This window comes from Procambarus clarkii, chromosome 38 (genome assembly GCF_040958095.1).
Source record: "Procambarus clarkii isolate CNS0578487 chromosome 38, FALCON_Pclarkii_2.0, whole genome shotgun sequence".
Taxonomy (NCBI): Eukaryota; Metazoa; Arthropoda; class Malacostraca; order Decapoda; family Cambaridae; genus Procambarus; species Procambarus clarkii.
Genome location: NC_091187.1, coordinates 24,567,599 through 24,591,744, shown reverse-complemented (window position 1 = coordinate 24,591,744; position 24,146 = coordinate 24,567,599). Strand labels below are relative to the sequence as shown.

Genomic DNA, 24,146 nt, shown 5'->3' with positions numbered 1-24,146 from the left:
TCAGCAAATTCAACTTCAATAATAAGCGGATAAACTGGGAGCAAATAAACCAGGACTTCACAGAAATAAACTGGGAAGAACAGCTAGGAAATGCAAACCTGAACCAGTGCCTGGTTCAATAAATAAGCTCAGTAGCACTAGAAATATGTTCAAACCGCATACCCCTAAGAAAAAAGAGAAAGAGATGCAGATTGGAACGGGAACGTCGTTCCTTATATAGGCGAAGAAAACGAATCGCGGAGCAACTTGAGAGTCGTACCCTATCTCAAGAACGGCGAAGAAGGTTAGGTAGAGAAATAGAAACAATTGAACTCAAGCTACAAGAATCATACAAAACCCAGAGGCAAAGAGAGCAAAAGGCCATCAGTGAAATAGAGAGAAATCCAAAATATTTTTTCTCCTATGCAAAATCAAGATCAAAAACCACATCTAGTATCGGGCCCCTGCGAAAGGGAGATGGAACTTTCACAGATGACAACAAAGAAATGAGCGAGTTACTGAGGAAGCAGTACGACTCTGTTTTCAGTGAGCCATTAAATGCACTAAAGATTGATAACCCAAATGAATTTTTCATGGATATGATACCAACATCAAATCACATATCAGACGTCGCCCTATCCCCACTAGATTTTGAAGAAGCCATAAACAGTATGCCTATGCACTCTGCACCAGGCCCGGATTCTTGGAACTCCATATTCATCAAGAACTGTAAAAAACCACTATCGCAGGCCCTTCACATTCTGTGGAGACAAAGCCTAGATACTGGCGTTATCCCTGACATACTAAAAACAGCAGAGCTAGCACCACTCCATAAAGGAGGAAATAAGGCAGAGGCAAAAAATTACAGACCGATAGCACTAACATCGCACATCATAAAAATTTTTGAGAGAGTGCTAAGAAGTAAGATCACAAAATACATGGAATCACAGCATCTCCATAACCCCGGACAACATGGTTTCAGAACAGGGCGCTCTTGCCTGTCGCAGTTGCTGGACCACTATGATATGGCATTAGATGCTATGGAAGACAAACAAAACGCTGATGTAATTTACACAGATTTCGCAAAAGCTTTTGATAAATGTGACCATGGTGTTATTGCACATAAAATGCGTTCAAAAGGAATTACCGGGAAAATAGGCAGATGGATCTACAATTTCCTGACTGACAGAACCCAATGTGTAATAGTCAACAAAATAAAATCCAGCCCATCAACCGTGAAGAGCTCAGTCCCCAGGGTACTGTGCTTGCTCCAGTACTTTTTCTCATCCTCATATCGGACATAGACCAGAACACAACCTATAGCACTGTATCATCCTTTGCAGATGACACTAGGATTTTCATGAGAGTTGGCAACATAGAGGACACGGCAAACCTCCAATCAGATGTTGATCAGGTCTTTCTATGGGCTACAGAAAATAATATGGTATTCAACGAGGATAAGTTTCAGCTCATGCGCTACGGAAAAATTGAAAACATAAAAACAGGAACCACGTAGAAAACGCAGGCAAATCATAACATAGAACGAAAAGGCAATGTAAAGGACCTGGGTGTACTCATGTCGGAAGACCTTACCTTTAAAGAACACAATAAAGTAGCCGTCACAACTGCAAGAATAATGACAGGTTGGATAACAAGAACTTTTCACACTAGAGATGCTATACCGATGATGATACTTTTCAAAACGCTTGTGCTATCTAGAGTGGAGTACTGCTGCACAATGACAGCCCCTTTCAAAGCTGGAGAAATTGCTGACCTAGAGAGCGTGCAGAGATCCTTTACTGCTAGAATCCACTCAGTAAAACATCTAAATTACTGGGACCGACTAAAGAGCCTAAATCTGTACTCCCTTGAGCGCAGGCGGGAGAGATACATAATAATTTACACGTGGAAAATAATTGAGGGGCTGGTCCCAAACCTGCACACAGAAATAACACCACATGAGACCAGAAGACATGGCAGGATGTGCAGAATACCCCCGTTGAAAAGCAGAGGTGCAACAGGTACTCTGAGAGAGAACTCTATCAACATCAGAGGCCCGAGACTGTTCAACACGCTTCCACTACACATAAGGGGCATAACTGGCAAACCCCTCACAGTGTTCAAGAGAGAACTGGATAAGCACCTCCAAAGGATACCTGATCAACCAGGCTGTGACTCATACGTCAGGCTGCGAGCAGCCGCGTCTAACAGCCTGGTTGATCAGTCCAGCAACCAGGAGGCCTGGTCGACGACCGGGCCGCGGGGACACTAAGCCCCGGAAGCACCTCAAGGTAGCCTCAAGGTAAGGAGTACCAGTGGAGTGCAGTGGTGTTATTGGCACATTTGGGGAACACTGTATTACCATCAGAGGTCTGTGCTTGTTACACGACCTACTTGTGAGCATAAGCCTTCTTGCTGGTTCGTCCGTGGACTTCCAGGGCGCACTAGCCTGTTTTCGTATGGCAGTTCCGGCCCGTCCTGGTTGTGGGGGTATGTGGGCCGGTGGACTGCTCCTAGCAGCTGCCTGGTGGGCCACCCTCTGGCCGGTCTAGCCTGGCCTTGGGCCGGGCTTCAGGTGTAAAAGAGCTCCCAGTACCTCATCCAGCGGGTATCGAGCGGGGTTTCTCCGCCGTCGGTCGCCGGGTGCAGGTTTCTGGGCCTGCAGGGTTTTGTCGTGTCTCCGTTGGTCCTGTCTGGGGTCTGCCTGCTCCGTTCTCTGCCTTTGCAGAAGGGCGTTGCTATTTACATGTTGCGTGTTGCAGTGGTGCCTGTTGCTGCTGCTGCACGTGTGCATTGGTCCCGTGTTTCACGGTGGCGTGTCCTTGTTCCTGTGTCCGGTTGTGGTGTGGCACTTTGCTGCCGTTTTGTGCCTGGAGATTGCGTGGGTTTTTTTCTGGCCCTGCCTGATTGTCCACCCCTGGTTGTTCTCCTGGTTTTTTTTGTGCTTCTGCTCTTTCTTCCTGCCTCCTCTGCAGCAGGGATGTTCTGCGTGTGTTCTTAGGCGTTGGTCAGCCTGTGTCCTGTGATGTGCTTCTTTGTCTCGGTCTATTGCAGTTGTTCGTACCCCTTGGTTCGGGTACTGTTCTGGCGGCGACCCTTCCGCCTTCTTTGGTTTCCTGGCTTGCCCTGCCGGTTGTTTTTTTTTGGGGGTCTTGCGATGTCTCGCGTCGGACCCGTCGTTTCTGAACTCCTGGCGGGCTTGCATGCTTTGGGGAGTTTTTCTGTTCGGCAGACGTTCCATCTCCTTGTGCCGCCTGGGTTTCGGTGGTCGCGCCCGAGATCTTCCCGCGGCTCCGCCTTTTTCCTGGGCTCGGAGGGGCCTTGTCGGGGCTGCTTTTGTTCTGCATCGCGGTCTCGCCTCCAGTTGGTGGTCGGGTGGCTTCGTGGTAGGTGTCCCACCTGCGTGCTTCTCTTGGCGGCAGTATGGGGTATTTTGGCGGTCCTTCTTTTTCCTGTCCCTTCTTAGGTGGTTACTCTTGTTAGCTTGGTTTACTCTCGGCTTGGTTTTCTGGTGGGGGTTGGGGACCGTCGTCTTGCCACATACTGTCGCCTCTTTTCGTGCGGCGCGGGCGGAGCCGCTTCAGCTTGCTTTCGGTCTTGGTGTTGCTTCTGCACCGTTAGTCAGCTGTCTTGTGCGTCGTTTCACCTCCGGCCTGTTCGTGCTCCGCTTGCACCATCCTGGTCTCTGGTCAGCGTGCTCTGTCTTCTCCTCTATTGGTAGTGCCCCTTCGGTTCCGGTGTGTTTTTTCGTCGGCTCTTTCCTTTGGGCCTTTGCCTCTGGGGGTCGAGTCGCTGAGTTTTCTTGCTCCTTCGGTTTTAGCGTTTTGGTTGTTTGGTGGCAGCAGTCTCCGTCTTTTCTGGCGCGGGGTGGGGCTGCTGCATTCTGGAGGGGTCCAGGGTTTGTTGGTGCTTCGTTTGTCGGGCTGGGGGTGTGTCGTTTGTGTTCAGTGGCGGCCCTCCGCTGTTGTTTGCGTGCCACGGCGTTTGGGTCCGGAGCGCGTTTTGCGTTGCTCCGGTTCTGTTCTTCCCAGTTCGCGGGTGATAGTGTCCCGGGTGGTCAGCCGTGTTCTTGCGGCTAAGCTGCCTGTGTTCTTCCCTCATGCCTGTGGCGTTCGTGGCTTCGCTGCTCTTGCTGCCGTCTGGGCGACGTGGCCTTGCAGTCTTTCGGGCATGGATTTTTGGTGTTCGTGCAGGGGCCTTGCTGCTCGTGGTTCTCGTGTTGTTCTCGGGATTTTTGGGGCTGTGGCGCCTTGGGTTGGCGTTTGCTGCCGGTTGTCTCGCCTCCTTGGGGGGTGCGTGGTGTCCGCCTCCCGGTTCTGTCCCTTTGACCTTCCTCTGTGGGTAGTTAGCTCCGGGGAGCCGACGGGGCTCCCCCCAGAAAACCAGCGTTGAATGTAATGAAACGCCATTTTCTGGGTGAGACTCGGAGGCTCCCCGGCAACCCTCCCTCCCTCCGGTCGGCGTTTTTCGCGTGTTTTGACATCCAGCCTCAGAACTGATGGGTGGATAGCCGGCGTGGGAGGTCTGGGGCTCCCCCTTCCCCCTCCCGGGGAGGGGGGAGCTGCGCAGACAGCGGCGCGGTGACGTATGACGTCATACTAGTTTCCTTGTTTTCTGTTGAAGAGTTCTATCCACTAGTTTGGCTTTAGGTAGCAATTTTCACCAGAATAGGGGTTTGTTTTGGAATGCTTACCTTTCTGGATGCTTGACCCGGTCGATGGCAGACATAGAATGCTTCCAACCACACGGGGGTTTCTATAGGCCATTGCTCCCCTTGCCTCTCTGAGGGGGCCAGGTTCTGGCTCGTGGTCCCTGGTAGGCCCTAGAACTCCATACACATGACTGATGCCAAAGTCTGACATTAGCATATCAGCCGGTAAAGCTCCGGGGAGCCTCCGGGTCTCACCCAGAAAATGGTGTTTCATTACATTCAACGCTGGTTTTTCAACATTTCTCGTTTATGAACTTATTCGGTAACCGACGGGGTCTCATCCCCGAGGGATTTGTAAAGCACGTCGTCCTCTGTACCACAACTGTGAATGCTTGACTGCCTTTGGTTATGACTGCCTGTGACTGGTCTTGACTGTCAATGCTTGACTGCCTTTGGTTATGACTACCTGTGCTTACCTGACTGTAAGTTGTTGTGACTGGAAATGCCTAACTGGTTGCTACCACAACTCTGAATGCTTGACGGCCTGTGACTGGTCTTGACTGTGAATGCTTGACTGACTTCTGACTAAGTGACTGGTTCTGACTGGCTGCCACATAAGAGAGGTAGTGAAATGTCTGAAAGGAAAATCTGGAACCAGTGATGCAGATACGAAAGCATTTAAGGCAAGCAAAGAACGGTCTCACCCTCCTCCTCACCCTCCCCATACACCAACGCCATTCCTCCCTCCCTCCCTCCCTGCACACCCTCCCCATACACCAACACCACTCCTCCCTCCCTCCCACCTCACCCTCCCCATACACCAACACTGCTCCTCCCTCCCTCCTCTTCCCTTCCCATACACCAACACCGCTCCTCCCTCCCTCCTCCTCACCCTCCCCATACACCAACACCACTCCTCCCTTCCTCCCTCCCTCCCTCCTCACCCTCCCCATACACCAAAACTACTCCTCCCTCCCTCCCTCCCTCCCTCCCTCCCTCCCTCCCTCCCTCCCTCCCTCCTCACCCTCCCTCCCTCCCTCCCTCCCTCCCTCCCTCCCTCCCTCCCTCCCTCCCTCCTCACCCTTCCCATACACCAACACAACTCCCTTCTTCCTCCCAGACGCCGAAGGTGTCACTGACCCCACAAGCAGCAGACGGAGGCAAAGACAGTGAGAGTCACCCTGAGACAAGGGGACCGGGCAACCCTCAAACTCGCATGAAGCGAGGGGAACTCCGTGGCCACATCCATTGAACCCGCGCGCCCCCTGGGAATCCCCAGGGAATCCCCAGGGTCCTGAGCATTTACTCTAAGAGGACTCGCGCTCAGGTAGTCCCAGGCAGGGTGCAGCTAACCGGCGCCCAAAACTACCAAGCAAACTTCTATAACTGAACCCCAGGGATGTGTACACTCACGGGGACCTAGCAGGGGGCACCACCGAGGAAAATCGTGTAAGAAACAAACACCAGTTGAAAGTATAATGCAGAACCCCCAACAAGGCAAAAACAAAAAAAACAAAAAACCCCGCAAGAGGACCTCGTATCCCATGGAACAGAGCCGGCCGCTATGTCGGGAAAACGAAGCTGCGCAGCACCCTGCACCCCTACCAGTGCAAAACTGCCTCTTACCCGAAGGTAACAAGGGAGAACAGAACACCCAAGAGCCCAAAGGGCTGCCCAAAAAATAAACGGTAGAAATGACCAGTAGAGGCAGGTCCCAAGGAACTTGTGGAAGGTGGCCTCAAGCTCCAAGGGCAGTACTTACAGGGCACCTAGGAAAGGAAACCCAAGGCGCATGCAGCCGAGTACTGACGACTCGCACCCGGCTCACGCACCACCTAGAAGACAGACACCACACACTAGGTACAGTGCTGAAATAATCACCCGAGCCAGAGCACACGACCATGCCTCTAGCATCAGCCGAAGAACTAATGGGTGGATAGCTGATGTGACAGGTTTGGGGCTCCCCCTTTCCCCTCCCAAGGAGGGGGAGGAGCAGCGCAGACAGTGGCGCGGTGACGTGAGACGTCATACTAGTTTGCTTGTTTTCTGTTAGGGAGTTCTATCCACTAGTTCAGTTTTTGGTAACATTTTTTACCAGAATAGGGGTTTGTTTTGAGGCGCTTGCCTTTCTGGGTGCCTGTTCCGGTCGATGGCAGACATAGAATGCTTCCAACCACACAGGGGTTTCTATAGGCCATTGCTCCCCTTGCCTCTCTGAGGGGCCCCGGTTCTGGCCGTGGTCTCCGGTAGGCCTAAGAACTCCATACACATGACTGATGTAAAAGTCTGACATTAGCATATCAGCTTGGGAAAGCTCCGGGGAGCCTCCAAGACTCACCCAGAAAATGGCATTTCATTACATACAATGCTGGTTTTTTTTTCTACACACACATCCCCAGGAAGTAGCCCATAACAGCTGGCTAACTCCCCAGGTACCTATTTACTGCTAGGTAACAGAGACATCAGGGTGAAAAAAAAACTTTTGCCTGTTTGTTTCTGCCTGGTCCGGAATTGAACCCGGGCCACAGAATTATGAGTCCTGCTCGCTGTCCACTCAGCTACCAGACCATGCACACATGCTTGTGTGTGCATGCATGCACTTGTCCACATGTTTATTAATACTGTAATCCCGCGATTATCTGGGATTCGAATATCCGGAAAACGCCCTTATACGGCCAAAATCGTGATCGGATAAAGTTATCACAATATCCGGCCAAAATGGCCACAGGAACCGGATAAAAGCTGGTTTGGTCGGATAAAATATCGGGGCCGGTTAATTTTTTGCCGATGTTACACTATCCGGACAGTCGGCCGGATAATCATGGCTTTGTCCGTATATGAAACCCATGAGGCGCGCCATACGGTAGTAATCCCATCTGCCCGTAACTCGAGGCGTATGGTGTCGGAGGGGGTGGGGTGGGTGGGTGGTGTCGGGAGAGAGGGGAGCATTGGGAGGGACCACCTGGAGGGATAAGGGAGGGGATGGGGAGCGGCCTATACACTACAGTACAGGAATTACCATCGATTTTTTAACAATTCATCATAGCCAAAATAAAAAGAAATACTAGTAATTATGTAATAAAATATACCATACAAGTTTCCTAAAAACAATTTGCACAGGCTGAAGTTTCCTTCAAAAATATTTTTTTTTCCTGCTGGCGGCCTACGTAACGTGCCTCCTCCCTGCCCCTACTGGACCCGTCCAGGCCTGGTCAAGCCATGTGCTCTCTACCCTCGTGTTTACACCACAGTGCCGCTCCATTAGTGAAATATTTTTTTAAATAACTTTTTTATTTTCATAGTAACTTTGAACATTTTTGGCCAAGACTATGTCTGGTAGCAGCATGAATCGTTTTGAAGGTGTTAAGAAGAAGAAGGTTGTCCTAACACTTAAGGACAAGCTACGTGTTATACAACTTTGTGAAAATGGCCGGTCGACCTCAAGTGTTGCCAAGGAATTTAATATAGGCACTAGTACTGTTTCTGATATAAGGAAACAAAAAGGGAAACTTATGAAATTCATTTCAACCTGTGAAAGTGAAGATGCAAGCACTAGCTAGCAGAGGGTGTGGTAGAATGACTATAAAAACTTCGACGCATGTACAGTTGGATGAGGCTGTGTACAAGTGGTTTGCTCAGCACCGCACAGCTGGTGTGACAGTTCGCAGCCCAGAAATACAAAACGCTGCAAGCAGGTTTGCTGCAAGCCTTGGAATAAGGATTTCGAAGTGAGTGAAGGGTGGGTTGCAAGGTTCAAGGGTATATCTTGAGGTTATCTTGAGATGATTTCGGGGCTTTAGTGTCCCCGCGGCCCGGTCCTCGACCAGGCCTCCACCCCCAGGAAGCAGCCCGTGACAGCTGACTAACTCCCAGGTACCTATTTACTGCTAGGTAACAGGGGCATTCAGGGTGAAAGAAACTTTGCCCATTTGTTTCTGCCTCGTGCGGGAATCGAACCCGCACCACAGAATTACGAGTCCTGCGCGCTATCCACCAGGCTACAAGGCCCCGAGGGTAGGCACAATATTGTGAAGAGGAAAATTGTCGGTGAAAAATTGAGTGCAGATGAAAGCAGTGTAGAACCATTTAAACAGAAATTAAGAGCATACATTGTGGCAAATAATTTATATTCGTATCATATTTATAATTCAGATGAAACTGGGTTGTATTGGAGGAGTTTACCAGAAAAAACTCTAGCAATGAGGAGTGAGGGTTGTGTGCCAGGACGTAAGGTCAACAAGGACAGGCTCACGGCCATGATGTGTGCGAATGCCGACGGCACAGACAGAATCACGTGTGCAATTGTTGGCAAATCTAAGAAACCAAGAGCCTTGCAACATTGCATGGACAGACTGCCAGTCAAATATTATAACTCAAAAAATGCATGGTTTACACAGGAGATCTTTCTTTCCTGGTTTCATGACGTGTTCTGCAGGGAAGTTCGTGCCTATCAAATTCAGAAACTCAAAGTACTATAAGCCCAAGCGAAGTTCGGGCTTTGATGCTGCTTGATAATGCGCCTGCCCACCCCCAAAATTGACACGTTAACCTCACAAGATGGCAAGACAATGTGTATGGCACTTCCTCCTAACACAACCTCTCTCATTCAGCCTATGGATCAGGGAGTTATCTGTGCCACGAAGAGGTTGTACACCAAAAAAGATGCTAAACGAAGTTTTGGTGGTTTTGCCTCTTCCGGAAGATATGGAACTCAGTGTGGATAACAGGGCTAAAAAAACCTTCAGAATTTGAAGAACTATACAATAAAGGAAGCCATCTATAACTGGGCCAAGGTGTGGAGTGAATTAAAGGAATCGACTTTGAAAAATTCCTGGAAAAAACTCCTCACGTCTATGGTCAGAAATGAGGAGGATGCAGAAATGGATTTTGAAGGATTTACATTTGAAATCCATGGAATGTTTAGAAATGCCAGCGAAAACTTAGAAAGACAGGATGTGGTTGATTGGCTTGAACAAGATGCCAATGACCCACGATATGGTGTGATGAGTGAAGACGAGATTCTCCAGTCTATTACTGGTGAGGTCGACGAAGAGGATGAAGAAGGAAGTGAAGAACCAACACCAATGACCACAAAATGCAGTGTACTCATGACCTATGTTGACGGATTAATAAATTTTTCATCCAATTGTGCTCATCCAGAGGTTGGAAACATGCATCCGTACCTTAGGCGAACAAAAGAGCTGATCATACAACTGGCCAGTGAACACAGAAGGCAAGCAACACTTGGGGCCTCTAGGGGCCTCGTAGCCTGGTGGATAGCGCGCAGGACTCGTAATTCTGTGGCGCGGGTTCGATTCCCGCACGAGGCAAAAACAAATGGGCAAAGTTTCTTTCACCCTAAGTGCCCCTGTTACCTAGCAGTAAATAGGTACCTGGGAGTTAATCAGCTGTCACGGGCTGCTTCCTGGGGTGTGTGTGTGTGGTGTGGGGAAAAAAAAAAAAATAGTAGTTAGTAAACAGTTGATTGACAGTTGAGAGGCGGGCCGAAAGAGCAAAGCTCAACCCCCGCAAAAACACAACTAGTAAACACAACTAGTAAACACTTGATTCTTATATGGTACGAAAATCAAACCAAGCGCCTTCAGCAAGTGAGGCGGCACACACAACCTAAGTGCCTTCAACAAGTGAGGCGTCACAGGCAATCCCAGTGCCTTCAACAAGTGAGGTGTCACAAGCATGCCCAGCGCCCTCTACAAGTGAGGCGTCACAGGCAAGCCAAATGCCTTCAACCAGTGAGGCTTCTGCAGCTGACAGTGAAAACTAACTTTGCCTAATGAACTGTACAGTAATTTTAAGTGATCATTTTAGTATTGTGTTATAATACTAAAATTATTGGGCTGTTGTTGCGTCGGCGCCTCCCCGGGCTCGGTTCCTTGGCCTTTGAGTCGGTTGGTTCCGTCCTGTGGGTGGATGCTTCTCCCCCCCCCCCTCCTTTTTGGGATGGTGTCTTCGTCATGTTTCCCCGTTCTTGGGGTTCTACGTGACTTCTGGTCTCGGGTGCGCCTGCGCCTTTGTGTGCCTTCGGGACTAGTGTTGGCTTCTGTGTTCTCGAGGGTTCGGGAAGGTTTTCGCTACTTCCCGCATTATTGGAACGTCTGTCGGCTCCTCGTCCGGGTCGTCGTTTTGGGCTACTTGTAGCCTGGTGGGCTGCTTGTGGCCAGTGGCCCGGTTGGGATACTTGTGGCCCTGTTGGGCTCCTTGTGGGCCGCTTGGGCTACTTGTGGCCCGGTTGGGTACCTTTTTGGGCTCTGTCTTCGCTTCATTGGCCGGTTTTGTTGTTCCTGCTTCCTCTTTTGGCTACTTTTCTAGTGCCGTAGTCCAGGTTGGTGCCTTCCTCCTTCCTACAGAGAGGGTTGTGCGGTTCGGCCAGCGTGTCATGCGCCGTGGAGTTTGTTTTGGTCTGGGCAGTGTGTTTCGGTGCTGGTGTTTTGTGCCCTTTTTTCTCAAGTGCTTCTCCTCTCACTCTTCTCCCTTGCTGCGGTATGTGCCCCTTCGCTCCGGGGGTGTCCTGGTTTCCAGCTGTGGGGAGGACGCCGAGGTTTTCCCTGTGTCATGGGTGTGGGCCACCTCCTTCGCCTCTACCCTGCTCTCCTGCGCGCCCGGCTCTGACGTCTTCACCTGGCGGTACTCCCAGGATCTTCTGGGCACGTTTGAGTCGTGTCACGTTCGTGCCTCCGTTCGACAGGTGAGTTTCTGCGGTCTGGCGTCTTTTGGCCGGGCACTGGATGCGGAGATGTTTATATACCTGTCTTTATTTAGGTATATTTTTGTACGACTGAGACCGTTCACACACCAGTGACTGTCCCTTTTTCAACCCTTCCAGTTCCACTCGTGTGCATGTCCAACCCATGCTAGAGTCATTCAAGGGACCCACCTTTTTTCGTGTTATGAGGTGTGTGGGTTGTGGTGCTAGTTATGTGCTCACCTGGTAGGGCTCTCCTGGTTGTGCTTGCAGGGTTTGAGCTCTGGCTCTTGGGTCCCGCCTATCTGGAAGAACTTGCGGGATAGTACCAGTGGAATGCAGTGGTGCTATAGGCACAATCGGGGAACACTGTATAACCATCAGAGGTCTGCAGTTGTTACACGACCTACTTGCGAGCATACGCCATATTGCCGGTACATCCGTGGACTTGCAGGGCACACTAGCCTGTTTTCGAATAGGAGTTCTGGCCCATCCTGGTTGTGGGGGGTATGTGGGCCAGCGGGCCGCTCCAAGCAGCTGCCTGGTGGGCCACCCTCTGGCCGGTCTAGCCTAGCCTCGGTCCGGGCTTGGGGTGTAAATGAGCTCCCAGTACCCCATTCAGCAGGTATCGAGTGGGGTTCTCCGCCGTCGGTTGCCTGGTGTGCAGGTTTCAGGGCCTGCTGGGTTCAGTCGTGTCTCCGTTAGCCCTGTCTGGGGTCTGCCTGCTCCGTTCTCTGCCTTTGCAGAAGCGAGTTGCTCTTTACATGTTGCATGTTGCGGTGGTGCCTGTTGCTGCTGCTGCTGCTCGTGTGCATTGGTACCGTGTTTCGCAGTGGCGTGTCCTTGTTCCTGTGTCCGGTTGTGGTGTGGCACTTTGCTGCTGTTTTGTGCCTAGGGTTTGCATATGGAGGTTTGCTTGTTGTTTTTCGTGGTCTTCGGGTCCCTGGCTTGGCCCTCTCATGTGCGTGGGGTTTTTCTGTCCCTGCTTGATTGTCCACCCCTGGTTGTTTTCCTGGGGTTTTTGTGCTTCAGCTCTGTCATCCTGCCTCTCCCCAGTCGTTTTCCTGGCATCTCCTTTGGTCGGTTTTGCCTGCACTTGCTGCTATGTTGGGGGGGGGGGGGGGGCGGGTGGTCGGTTTCCTCCGCTTCATTTCCTTGTGCGTTCCCTTGTTTCCTCCTCCGCCGCAGGGGTGTTCTGCGTGTGTTCCTTGGCTTCTTGGGCGTTTTTTCAGCCTGTGTCCTGTGGTGTGCTTCTTTGTCTTGGTCTGTTGCAGTTGCTCGTACCCCTTGGTTCAGGTACTGTTTCTGGCGGCAACCCTTCCGCCTTTGGTTTCCTAGCTTGCCCAGCCGGTTGTTTTTTCGGGGGTCTTGCGATGTCTCGCGTCGAACCCGTCGTTTCTGAACTCCTGGCGGGCTTGCTTGCTTTGGGGAGTTTTTCTGTTCGGCAGACGTTCCATCTCTTTGTGTCGCCTGGGTTTTGGTGGTCGCGCCCGAGATCTTCCTGCGGCTCTGCCTTTTCCTGGGCTCGGAGCGACCTTGTTGGGGCTGCTTACGTTCTGCCTTGTGGTCTCGCCTCCGGTTGGTGGTCGGGTGCCTTCATGGTAGGTGTCTCACCTGCGTACTTCTCTTGGCGGCAGTATGGGGTATTTTGGCTGTCCTTTCTTTTCCTGTCCCTTCTTAGGTGGCTACTCTTGTTAGCGTCGGCTTGGTTTTCTGGTGGGGGTTGGGGGCCGTCCGTCGTCTTGCCACATACTGTCGCCTCTTTTCGTGCGGCGCTGGCGGAGCCGCTTCGGCTTGCTTTCGGTCTTGGAGTGGCTTCTGCACCGTTAGTAAGCTGTCTCGTGCGTCGTTTCGCCTCCGGCCTGCTTGTTCGCCGCTTGCACCGTCCTGGTCTCTGGTCAGCGTGCTCTGTCTTCTCCTCGGTTGGTAGTGCTCCTTCGGTTCCGGTTTGTTTTTTCGTCGGCTCTTTTTTCCTTTTGGCATTTGCCTCTGGGGGTCGGGTCGCTGAGTTTTCTTGCTCCTTCGGTTTTAGCGTTTTGGTTGTTTGGTGGCAGCAGTCTCCATCTTTTCTGGCGCGGGGTGGGGCTGCTGCATTCTGGAGGAGTCCATGGTTTGTTGGTGTTTGGTTGGTCGGGCCGGGGGTGTGTCGTGTTTTGTGTTCAGTGGCAGCCCTCCTCTGTTGTTTGTGTGCCACGGCATCTGTGTCCGGGGCGCGTTTTGCGTTGATCCGGTTCTGTTCTTCCCGGTTCGCGGGTGATGGTGTCCTGGGTTGTCAGCCGTGTTCTTGCGGCTAAGCTGCCTGTGTTCTTCCCTCATGCCCATGGCGTTCGTGGCTTCGCTGCTCTCGCTGCCGTCTGAGCGACGTGTCCTTGCGGTCATTCGGGCATGGATCTTTGGTGTTCGTATGGGGGCCTTGCTGCTTGTTGTTCTCATGTTGTTCCCGGGACTTTTCGTGGCTGTGGTGCCTTGGGTTGGCGTTTGCTGCCAGTTGTCTCGCTTCCGGGGGGGTGCGTGGTGTCCGCCTCCTGGTTCCGTCCCTTTGACCTTCCTCTGAGGGTAGTTAGCTACGGGGAACCGACGGGGCTCCCCCCAGAAAACCAGCGTTGAATGTAATGAAACTCCATTTTCTGGGTGAGACCCGGAGGCTCCCCGGCAACCCTCCCTCCCTCTGGTCGGCGGTTTTCATGTGTTTTGACATCCAGCCTCAGAACTGATGGGTGGATAGCCGGCGTGGGAGGTCTAGGGCTCCCCCTTCCGGGGAGGGGGGAGCTGCGCAGACAGCGGCGTGGTGACGTGTGACGTCATACTAGTTTGCTTGTTTTCTGTTGTGGAGTTCTATCCACGAGTTCGGCTTTAGGTAGCAATTTTCACCAGAATAGGGGTATGTTTTGGAATGCTTACCTTTCTGGATGCTTGACCCGGTCGATGGCAGACATAGAATGCTTTCAACCACACGGGGGTTTCTATAGGCCATTGCTCCCCTTGCCTCTCTGAGGGGGCCAGGTTCTGGCCGTGGTCCTCGGTAGGCCCCTAGAACTCCATACACATGACTGATGCCAAAGTCTGACATTAGCATACCAGCCTGGTAAAGCTCCGGGGAGCCTCCGGGTCTCGCCTAGAAAATGGCGTTTCATTACATTCAACGCTGGTTTTTAGGGGGGGGGGGGTAGCTCCTTCGGCTCCCTGGAGCTATCCAGGCTGATATGTATATCATTAGACTTTTGCATCTGTGTGAATGGAGTTCTAGGCCTATCAGGGATCACAAGCCAGAACCTAGCTCCCTCAGAGAGGCACGAGAGGCAATGGCCTATAGAAATGCACATGTGATTTGGAGCATTCTATGTAAGGGGCCTCGTAGCCTGGTGGATAGCGCGCAGGACTCGTAATTCTGTGGCGCGGGTTCGATTCCCGCACGAGGCAGAAACAAATGGGCAAAGTTTCTTTCACCCTGAATGCCCCTGTTACCTAGCAGTAAATAGGTACCTGGGAGTTAGTCAGCTGTCACGGGCTGCTTCCTGGGGGTGGAGGCCTGGTCGAGGACCGGGCCGCTGGGACACTAAAGCCCCGAAATCATCTCAAGATAACCTCAAGATGTATGCCATCGAACGGGCCAGGCACCCAGAAAGGAAAGTGCCCTAAAACAAACAAACCAACCCCTATTTTGGTTAAAATAACAAAAATAGACAAAGAGTGGACAGAACTTTCCAAATGAAAATGAGCAAACGAGCATGACGTCACACTAGCCGCGCCACATGTCTGCGTAGCTTCCCCCCATCCCCCCTCCCTGGCAGGGAAAAGGGGGACCCCCAGACACCCGCACCGGCGATCCACATCCCCAGTTCTTCAGCTGATGTGATTGTGCATGGTCGTGTGGCTCCAGCTCCCGACTCCCTCTGTGTTGTGCTGTGCCTTGGGTCCAGTACTGATCCTTCAGTGGTGTATGAGCTGGGAGTAATATTCACAGGTACTCAGGCTGCATGTGCCTAGGGTTCCCTTCCCTGAGTGCCCTGTGAGTATCGCCCTTGGGGCTTGGGGTGATCTTCCACAAGTCACCTTGGGTCTACCTCTATTGGTCTTTTGCTGCTCAGTGACTGACTGCCCCGAGCATGTTGGGGGTTTTCCTCCTTGTTTACCTTGGGGTAAGTGGTAGCTTTTGTGCTGGTAAGGGTACAGGGTACTGCCCAGCTAGTTTTCACCTATAACAGGGGCCGGTTCTGTTCCTCCTGGGTACGTTGTCCTCTTGCACGATTTTCTTTTCTTTTTGTTTTTCTTGGTGGGGGTTGGGGGGGGGGGCTGCCTTTGTCCCATCCCCCAGTTATATTAGGGTTTGCTTTTGGTTTTTGGTGGTACTCCCTGCTTCGCCCCCATGAGTGGACACGTCCCAGGGGTTAAGCTTTAGCAGTTTGTTTGGTAGAATTGGGCACCAGTTAGCAGTACCCTGCCTGGGGTTACCCTAGCATTACCAGTCTTGGGGCCCTGGGAATGCCCGCGGGGGCACACAGGGTCCAGTGGATGCGACCCCTTGGTCCCTACTCGCCTTGTGCGAGTTTGAGAGTTGCTCTGTCCCCTTATCTCAGGGCGACGCTCGTTGTTTTTGCCTCCATCATGCTGTCTGTTGGGTCAGTGACGCCTTCGACCCTGAATCCTGTGAGCATTGTTGCTTGTTTGTGACTCAATTGACCCAGTCTTCTGATGATGTTTTCAGGTGCAGGCGGCTCAGGCATTCCATGCTCGATATAGGTTTCTGCAACATTCTAGGTTGGTTGCTTCCCCAGAAGCCCTGACTCTGCCCCGCTTTGCTTATAGGGACCCGGACTTGGGGGTGTTGGTCGCTTCGGCCTTGGTTCAGTCCACACCCCCCACGTTCTTCCCCTGCTGTAGTTCATTCTGCCCCCTCCGGCTCCTAAGCGTCTGAGGGCTTCGGGGTCGGGGCAGGGTTTAGAGGTTTCTGAGACTCGGGCAGCTTTGGGGATTGCCCATTGGTCAGCCCCTTCCATTGTGGCGATGGAGGCATTTGAGTCCATTCCTCCTGGCGTCGCTCTGGGGTCTGACTAGTGGGCCCCCTCTCTTCCTGCTTTGTCGGCCACTCCCGCTTTTTCTTGCTGTGGTTCATTCTGCCCCCTCCAGCTCCTTAGCGTCTGAGGGCTTCGGGGTTGGGGCAGGGTTTAGAGGTTTCTGAGACTCAGGCAGTTTTGGGGATTGCCCATTGGTCAGCCCCTTCCATTGTGGTGATGGAGGCATTTGAGTCCATTCCTCCTGGCGTTGCTCTGGGGTCTGACTAGTAGGCACCCTCTCTTCCTGCTTTATCGGCCGCTCCCGCTTTTTCTTGTGAGGCCGGGGCTTTGGAGGATGACTCACCCTCCGGGGCCTGATGTGGAGGTTCCCGGGGTTAGGGAGAAGCCGACTTGGGGGCCTTGGGGGCCTTGGGCCCCGTTGGACCCCGCCTAGGTTTTTCAACCCTCAGATCGGGGCGCACTGTTACAAGGAGTGGAGTTTTCCTCACCACCCCCCCACCCCCCTCTGCATACCAGTTGGATTTGGGTTTGGTTCCGTGTCCCTGTGGATCCTTTGGTTCCGTCTTTCCTGAGGTTTTCGGCTTCGAGTGTCTCATCGACTAAGGTGTGGGCGGCCATTGCGGCTTACCTCCTGCATGACCCGGATTACGCATCTAAAATGGATCCGTCTTCCTTCAGGTTTGGGTCTTCGTCTCCATATTGTGTTCGTTATGAAGATAGCAATTGTGATCATTGCTATCTTCTTATATGTGTTATCAATCTCCTGTACGGTGTCTGTTAATCATGTTTAAATTGCCATTCAAGTTGTCAATGTATCAACCAGAGCTTTAATATACCAATGGGCTTTAATATACTTACTATTCTCTCTCATCTCATTTTTTTCTTGCAATGTATCTGTTATTTTATTAATTCTGCTAGAATTTACCTACTTAAAATTATCTGTTAGATTAAGGACCTACCCGAAACGATACGTGTACTAGTGGCTTTACAAGATTGTAAATACCATGCTATGTGTTCTCACAAACCCAATGTACTGTACCTTCTTGTATATAAATAAATAAATAAATAAATTAAAAAAAAAAAGTTATTTGCGTCTTTGGGGGTGTCCGAGAATTTGCGAGAACCAGCGGAACGCTAGATTTGTACAATGTGCTTTTCTTGTTAATCAAGCGAATATCAAGACAATTTCTTGATATACGAGACAATTTGTCTCGTATTAAGACAAATATCAAGACAAATTTTTGCCGAGTGGCGTGCTTGTATTCGAAATGCTTGTAGATTGAGGCACTCGTCACTCGAGGTTCCACTGTATTAGATGTATTTTACAAAAAGTTCAAAGTGTACTTTTAGGAATGTGACTATCACAGATTTAAAAAACTAACCAGTTTTATGTGTTGTTAAACTTTTTGTTAATTTTAATTAATATTAATGTTTCAATAAAAATTTGTTAATCTTTCTCTCCTTTTGCAGGTCATCTTTACACCGGAGGAATAATTTAAAGGCATCGTTACGTGTTGCAACAAAGCTTATGTAAGTGCCAGAAACACTGTTTATACTATCTAAAGTCAGCACAAAAGTATCGTAAAGCTTGCTGTGTCAAAAATACTACATATACCACATCATCACCTCTTCATTATACACACAGACTTCTGACCACTACATTCTACAAGCACAGCATCCTGACCACTCCATTCTACAAGCACAACATCCTGACCACTCCATTCTTCAAGCACAACATCCTGACCACTCCATTCTTCAAGCACAACATCCTGACCACTCCATTCTTCAAGCACAACATCCTGACCACTACATTCTACAAGCACAACATCCTGACCACTCCATTCTACAAGCACAACATCCTGACCACTCCATTCTACAAGCACAACATCCTGACCACTCCATTCTTCAAGCACAACATCCTGACCACTCCATTCTTCAAGCACAACATCCTGACCACTACATTCTACAAGCACAACATCCTGACCACTCCATTCTACAAGCACAACATCCTGACCACTCCATTCTACAAGCACAACATCCTGACCACTCCATTCTTCAAGCACAACATCCTGACCACTACATTCTTCAAGCACAACATCCTGCCCACTACATTCTACAAGCACAACATCCTGACCACTCCATTCTTCAAGCACAACATCCTGACCACTACATTCTTCAAGCACAACATCCTGCCCACTACATTCTACAAGCACAATGTCCTGACCTCTACATTCTACAAGCACAACATCCTGACCACTAACCCTGAATCCTACCAGCACTGAAGCCTAACCCTCGAACATACCAGTATTACAAGTAAGCAAAAAAAAAAAAAATACACCGTAGTGAGGAGAGAGGCAGACAGGAACTTTGAGAAAGGGGTAGTGAACAAATTTAAAACAGATTCAGGCCTTTTTTTTATAAACTTATTAAGGGCAAGCTGCAGTTAAAGGATAAAATCCATAGATTGAGAATGGGGAAGAGGTTCACTGAGAATTAAAAATAAATGCATGAAACACTGAAATGGATAGCTCCAAAGTGTATTTGTACAAAATGAGGATTTCAGAGAGCTGGACCCAATACCATTTCCAGTGCACACCACAGAATACATAGAGGTATCTCAAGACGAAGTGCAAAAAATGAAGTGGATTCTGAGAGAATGTGCACCTGAGCTCAACATTCCTCTTCAACTGATTTTTCAGGCATCCCTGTGTACAGGACTTGTAGCAGATGTGTGGAAAAAGGCTAGCATAGTTCCGATCTATAAAAGTGGCAGCAGGGAAGACCCCCTCAGTTATAGACCTGTATCATTGACAAGTGTAATAGTCAAAATATTGGAAAAATAATAAAAAATAATTGGGTAGAACACCTGAGGAAAAAAAATGATTTCAGACATTCAATTTGGTTTTCGATCTGGAAGATCCTCTGTAACGAATTACTCAGTTTCTTTGATCGACACTGAACGAACCTTTATGGCATTTGTCCGTTTTTCAAATTGTTTCAACTGTTTTTCTGGGGAGCTTTCCCAGGCTGATATGCTAATGTCAGTCAGACTTTGGCATCAGTCATGTGTATGGAGTTCTTAGGCCTACCGGGGACCACGACCAGAACTGGGCCCCCTCAAAGAGGCAAGGGGAGCAATGGCCTATAGAAACCCCCGTGTGGTTGGAAGCATTCTATGTCTGCCATCGACCGGAACAGGCACCCAGAAAGGTAAGCGCCTCAAAACAAACCCCTATTCTGGTTAAAATTGCTACCAAAAGCAGAACTAGTGGATAGAACTCCCCAACAGAAAAACAAGCAAACTATTGTGACGTCACACGTCGTCGCGCCGCTGTCTGCGCAGCTCCCCCCTCCCCAGGAGGGGGAAGGGGGAGCCCCAGACCCTCCACGCTGGCTACCCACACCTCAGTTCTTGAGGCTGATGCTATAGGCGAAGGTCGTGTGCTCTGGCTCCAGTGTCGCTACTGCACTGTGCTTTGCGTGTGGTGTTGGTTTTTGTGGGTGCGAGAGCCAGGAGTTATCTTCAGTACTCGGGCTGCATGCGCCTAGGGCTTCCTTCCCTAGGAGCCCTGTAAGTACTGCCCTTGGGGCTTGGGGCCTCCTTCTACAGGCTCCTCGGGGTCTGCCTCTGCTGGTCCGTTTTACTTTTTTGTTTTTTTCAGCCGCATGTTGTGCTCTTGGGTGTTCTGTTCTTCCTTGTTACCGGCAGGTAAGAGGCAGTTTGCACTGGTAGGGGCGCAGGGTGCTGCACAGCTTGTATTCTGACATAGCGGCCGGCTCTGTTCCTTGGGGTTCGCTGTCCTCTTGCGGGGTTTTGTTTTTCTTTTTGTTTATGCCTGGTAGGGGGTTCTGCCCTCTTGTTCCACAAGTTTTTGGCCTTCCATGGTTCTCCTCGTGGCGCCCCCTGCTAGGTCCCCGTGAGTGTACACGTCCCTGGGGTACAGCTATAGAAGTTCGCTTGGTAGTTTTGGGTGCCGGTTAGCAGCGCCCTGCCTGGGACTACCTGAGCACGAGTCCTCTTAAAGTAAACGCTCAGGACCCTGGGAATCCCCTAGGGGGCGCGTGGGTCCGATGGATGTGACCCTGGAGTCCCCGCTCGCTGTGTGCGAGTTTGAGAGGTTGCTCGGTCCCCTTATCTCAGGGTGACCCTCATTGTTTTTGCCTCTGCCACGCTGCCTGCTGGGTCGGTGATACTTTCGACCCTGAGTCCTGTGAGTGTTGCTGCTTGCTTGTGACTCAATTTACCCAATCCTCTGATGATTCTATTCAGGTACAGGCAGCGCGTGCATTGCAGTCTAGGTTTCGTCTGTTGCAACGCGCTCGGTTGGTTGCTCACCCGGATGCCCCGGGGCTGCCCCGCTTTGCTTTTCGAGACCCGGACTTGGAGGTGGGGGTTGCTTCGATCCTGGTTCAGTCCTCACCTCCTCGTCCTTCCCCTTCTGTTCGTTCTGGTCCCCCCCCCCCTCCCTGCTTCCGGCCCCAAAGCGTCTGAGGGTTTCGGGGTCAGAGCAGGGATTACTTGATCTCGAGACTCGGGCAGCTTCGGGGGGTGCCCCTTCCGGGGGGACGGCAGAGGCATTCGAGTCTTGTCTCCCGGCCAAAGCTTTTGGGTCTGACCAGTGGGCCCCCCTTCCTCCAGCTACTACGGCTGCTCCGTCCTTGTCTTGTGGGGTCGGGGCTTGGGGAGAGGACTCGGCCCCGGGTCCTGTGGTGAAGGACCTCGAGGCTGGGAAGGGGCTGACTTGGGGGCCTTGGGCCCTACTGGACCCCGTCTGGGTTTTTCTTCCCTCTGAGCGGGGCTTATTGTTACAAGGAGTGGGGTTTTCTTTTCCCCCCCTCTGCGTACGAGTTGGATTTGGTGTCGGCCCCTCCCCGGGTTCGGTTCTGTGTTCCCCCGGGTACGTCGGTTCCGTCTTTCCGGAGGTTTTCGGCTTATTGCATCCAACCTGGTGTGGTGCGGGCGGCCTTTGCAGCTTACCTCCTGCGTGACCCGGATTATGCCTCAGAAATGGATCCGTCCGAGTTCGGGTTTGGGACTTCGTTCCCTTTCTGGCTCCGTTACGAGGTTCCGGAGTCTTCCTGGCTAGCGGACTGCCCCTTGTTTGTTCTGGATTCCTGGCATTCCTTCTGTCATTCCCGCACGCTGGAGTGGCGGGAAGCTTCCATGGTGCTTCAGGTTTTCCTGGGGGGCGATCTTGAGTACCTGAATGAGTGCTTGTTTGCCCCTGCCATTCCCCGCGATGTGGGCCTTATTCAGCTCCATGTGCAGGTTCCCACCCTTTCGGCGGCGCTCATTGCGGATGACTTGCGCACCCGGGGCCTTTTGGCTTCGGCCTTGCGGTTCATTTCCCTCCTGGAGCTGTCCTCGGATTGGCTCGTGGAGGATGTGAGGTCGCTTGGATCCATCCCGGGGTCCAGCACCTTGTCCTCGGCAGCGCATTCGTCGGCTGCCTTGTTGAAGCTGTTCACACCGATTTTGCGGGATGTGGTTTCCCTGTTTTATGCTTCCCTTCTCGCGTGTCGGCAGACGATGCTGGGTTCCTCTGTGGAATCTGCTTGGGCTCTGGCTCTTAGGCATTCTTCGCCTTTTTGTCCTCTTCTGTTTGATGAGTCAGCCGTGGCGCAGTTTATTCAGGCTGCGTTGTCGGCTTGTCGTCCGATGTCGGACTTGTTGGTTTTCCGGGGGTCCCGGGGTGGGTCTTCCCGGAAGGGTCGTGCCAGGGCTCGGGGTTCCTCTCGTCGTGGTAAGCCACTGGTGTCAGGTTCGGGTTCGGCTCCTACTCCGGACCCTCCCTCGTCTGGTCGGCGCAGTGTTCGCTCTGTATGGGGTTCTGGGTCTCGTAAGAGTCGCCGGCCCTTTCGTGGTTTGCCCCATTGATGGAGCGATGGGGGGGCGGCTTGCACTGTTCGCCCACACCTGGTCCCACGATTCGTGGGCCTTTCGGGTCGTGTCTATCGGCCTGCGGTGGCGTTGGGTGGCCCCTCCCCCCTTGGGGGGGGGGGGGGTCGGGGTGGGCAGGGCAGGTTTCTTCCCCTGCGCTCTGTCGAGTCGTCTTGGAGTGGGTACGCTTGGGCGTCGTCCCTCAGATGGGTTTCCTGTCTGTTTCCGGTTCCGAAACGGGACTGCGCGAACCTGCGGTTCATTGTGGACTTGTCCCGTCTGAACCCCTGGGTTCATTGCCCCTCCTTTCGGATGACTACGCTGTCTCAGGTTCGACTTTTTGGAGCCGGGCGCTTGGATGGTGTCCCTGGACCTCCGGGACGCTTATTGGCATGTCCCGATTCATCCACGGTTCAGGGACTGGCGCGGTTTTGTTGTGGGGCGTCTGAGTTACCACTTTCGTTGTCTCCCGTTCGGGTTGAACCTGGCACCTCGCGTGTTCACGCGCCGTACACGGGTTGTGGTGGCCCGTTTGCGTCTCCTAGGTGTTCGGGTGTTGACCTACCTCGACGACTGGCTGGTTTGGGCTCCCAGCCGGTCAGCTTGCTTGATAGCCAGGGATTTGGTTCTTTCTCAGCTTGCCGGGTTCGGGTTCTTGGTGAACTGGTGGAAGTCCCATCTGGTCTCCTCTCAGGTTCGGACTTGGCTGGGTCTCGTTTGGGGCTCTCGGACCGCCTCCTTGTCTCTCCCTCCGGAGTCTCTCCTGCGGCTGCGGTCCCGCCTTCGTCTGTTTCTGGTGGGCCCCTCGGGTCACCCGGCGGTTGCTCGAGGGGCTGTGCGGGAGCCTGAATTTTGCGATGGTTGTCTACCCACCGGGTCGGGTTTGGCTTCGTCGGCTGTTCTGGTTCCTTCGGGGTCACCCCTTCCGCCTCTCTCGCGATCACAGGGTTCGACCCCCGGGGGCCTTGCATCGGTTCCTGCGTCACCGGCTTTCTCTTCGGGATTTTCGGGGTTCAGTGCCTTGGTGCCTACCCGAGCCCTCACTCGATGTGTACACGGATGCGTCGTCTCTCGGCTGGGGCTTTGTGACCAGTGCTCACCAGGCCAGCCAGGGGCGTTGGGATCCGTCCTTCCGTCGAGCTCACAGTACGGTGCGGGAGTTCGCGGCAGTGTGGTTTGCTCTTGGGAGGATTCGGGTGGCCCGGGGATCGACGATTCGGCTCCATTCAGACTGCTCCCCGGTGGTTCATTGCCTGAAGCATGGGGGTTCGATGCGGTCCTTGTCTCTTTGGGGTTGATCGCTTCGGGTGACTCGTCTGCTGAGTTCTCAGGGTTTGGCTCTCCTGGCGGTTCACGTACAGGGAGTGTCCGACGTCTTGGCCGACGCCCTGTCTCGCTTCGTTCTTCTCTCCACAGAGTGGACGGTCGACATCGTCCTTCCATTGGCTTTGCCAGACGTTCAGGCGCCCCGAGGTGGACCTCTTCGCGTCGGTGTGGTCGCGGCATCTTCCAGTGTATGCGGTGCCCTTTCCCGATCGCGAGGCCGTTGGGGTCGATGCCTTTCGGCTAAACTGGTCGAGGTGGGCCTCTTTCTGGGTCAAACTGGTCGACCTGTACCTCTTTCCCCTAGTTCGGCTGTTGCTCCAGGTCCTGACTCGCTTAGAGACTTACCAGGGGAGAGTTGTCCTTCTGGCCCCTTGGGGCCGGCCCAGCCCTGGTTTCAGGCGCTGCTTGCTCAGTGTCCGAACCCGAGGGTTTTCCCGCGGCTCCGCCTCTTTCAGCAGATCGGGCCGGTATGTCACGTGGCTGATTCGATCTCCTCAAGTCTTCGCATATGGGTTTTTTGACTTGAGTTTATCATCATCTCTATGGTGATCCCACCTGAGGGCTTCTTTTCGGCGGCAGTATGAAGTTTCT

At 52.3% G+C, this 24,146-nt stretch overlaps 1 protein-coding gene across 2 annotated transcripts in view; it reads left to right on the top strand.

The window, feature by feature from the left end:
• Positions 1-24,146, top strand: part of LOC123771977 (zinc finger protein 436) — a 64,354-nt gene that overhangs the window by 22,483 nt on the left and 17,725 nt on the right. For both annotated transcript variants that reach the window (XM_069337891.1, XM_045764836.2), the window contains exon 2: positions 17,819-17,878. The gene's annotated coding sequence lies outside the window, so the exon portion shown is untranslated. The remainder of the gene's footprint in view (positions 1-17,818; positions 17,879-24,146) is intronic.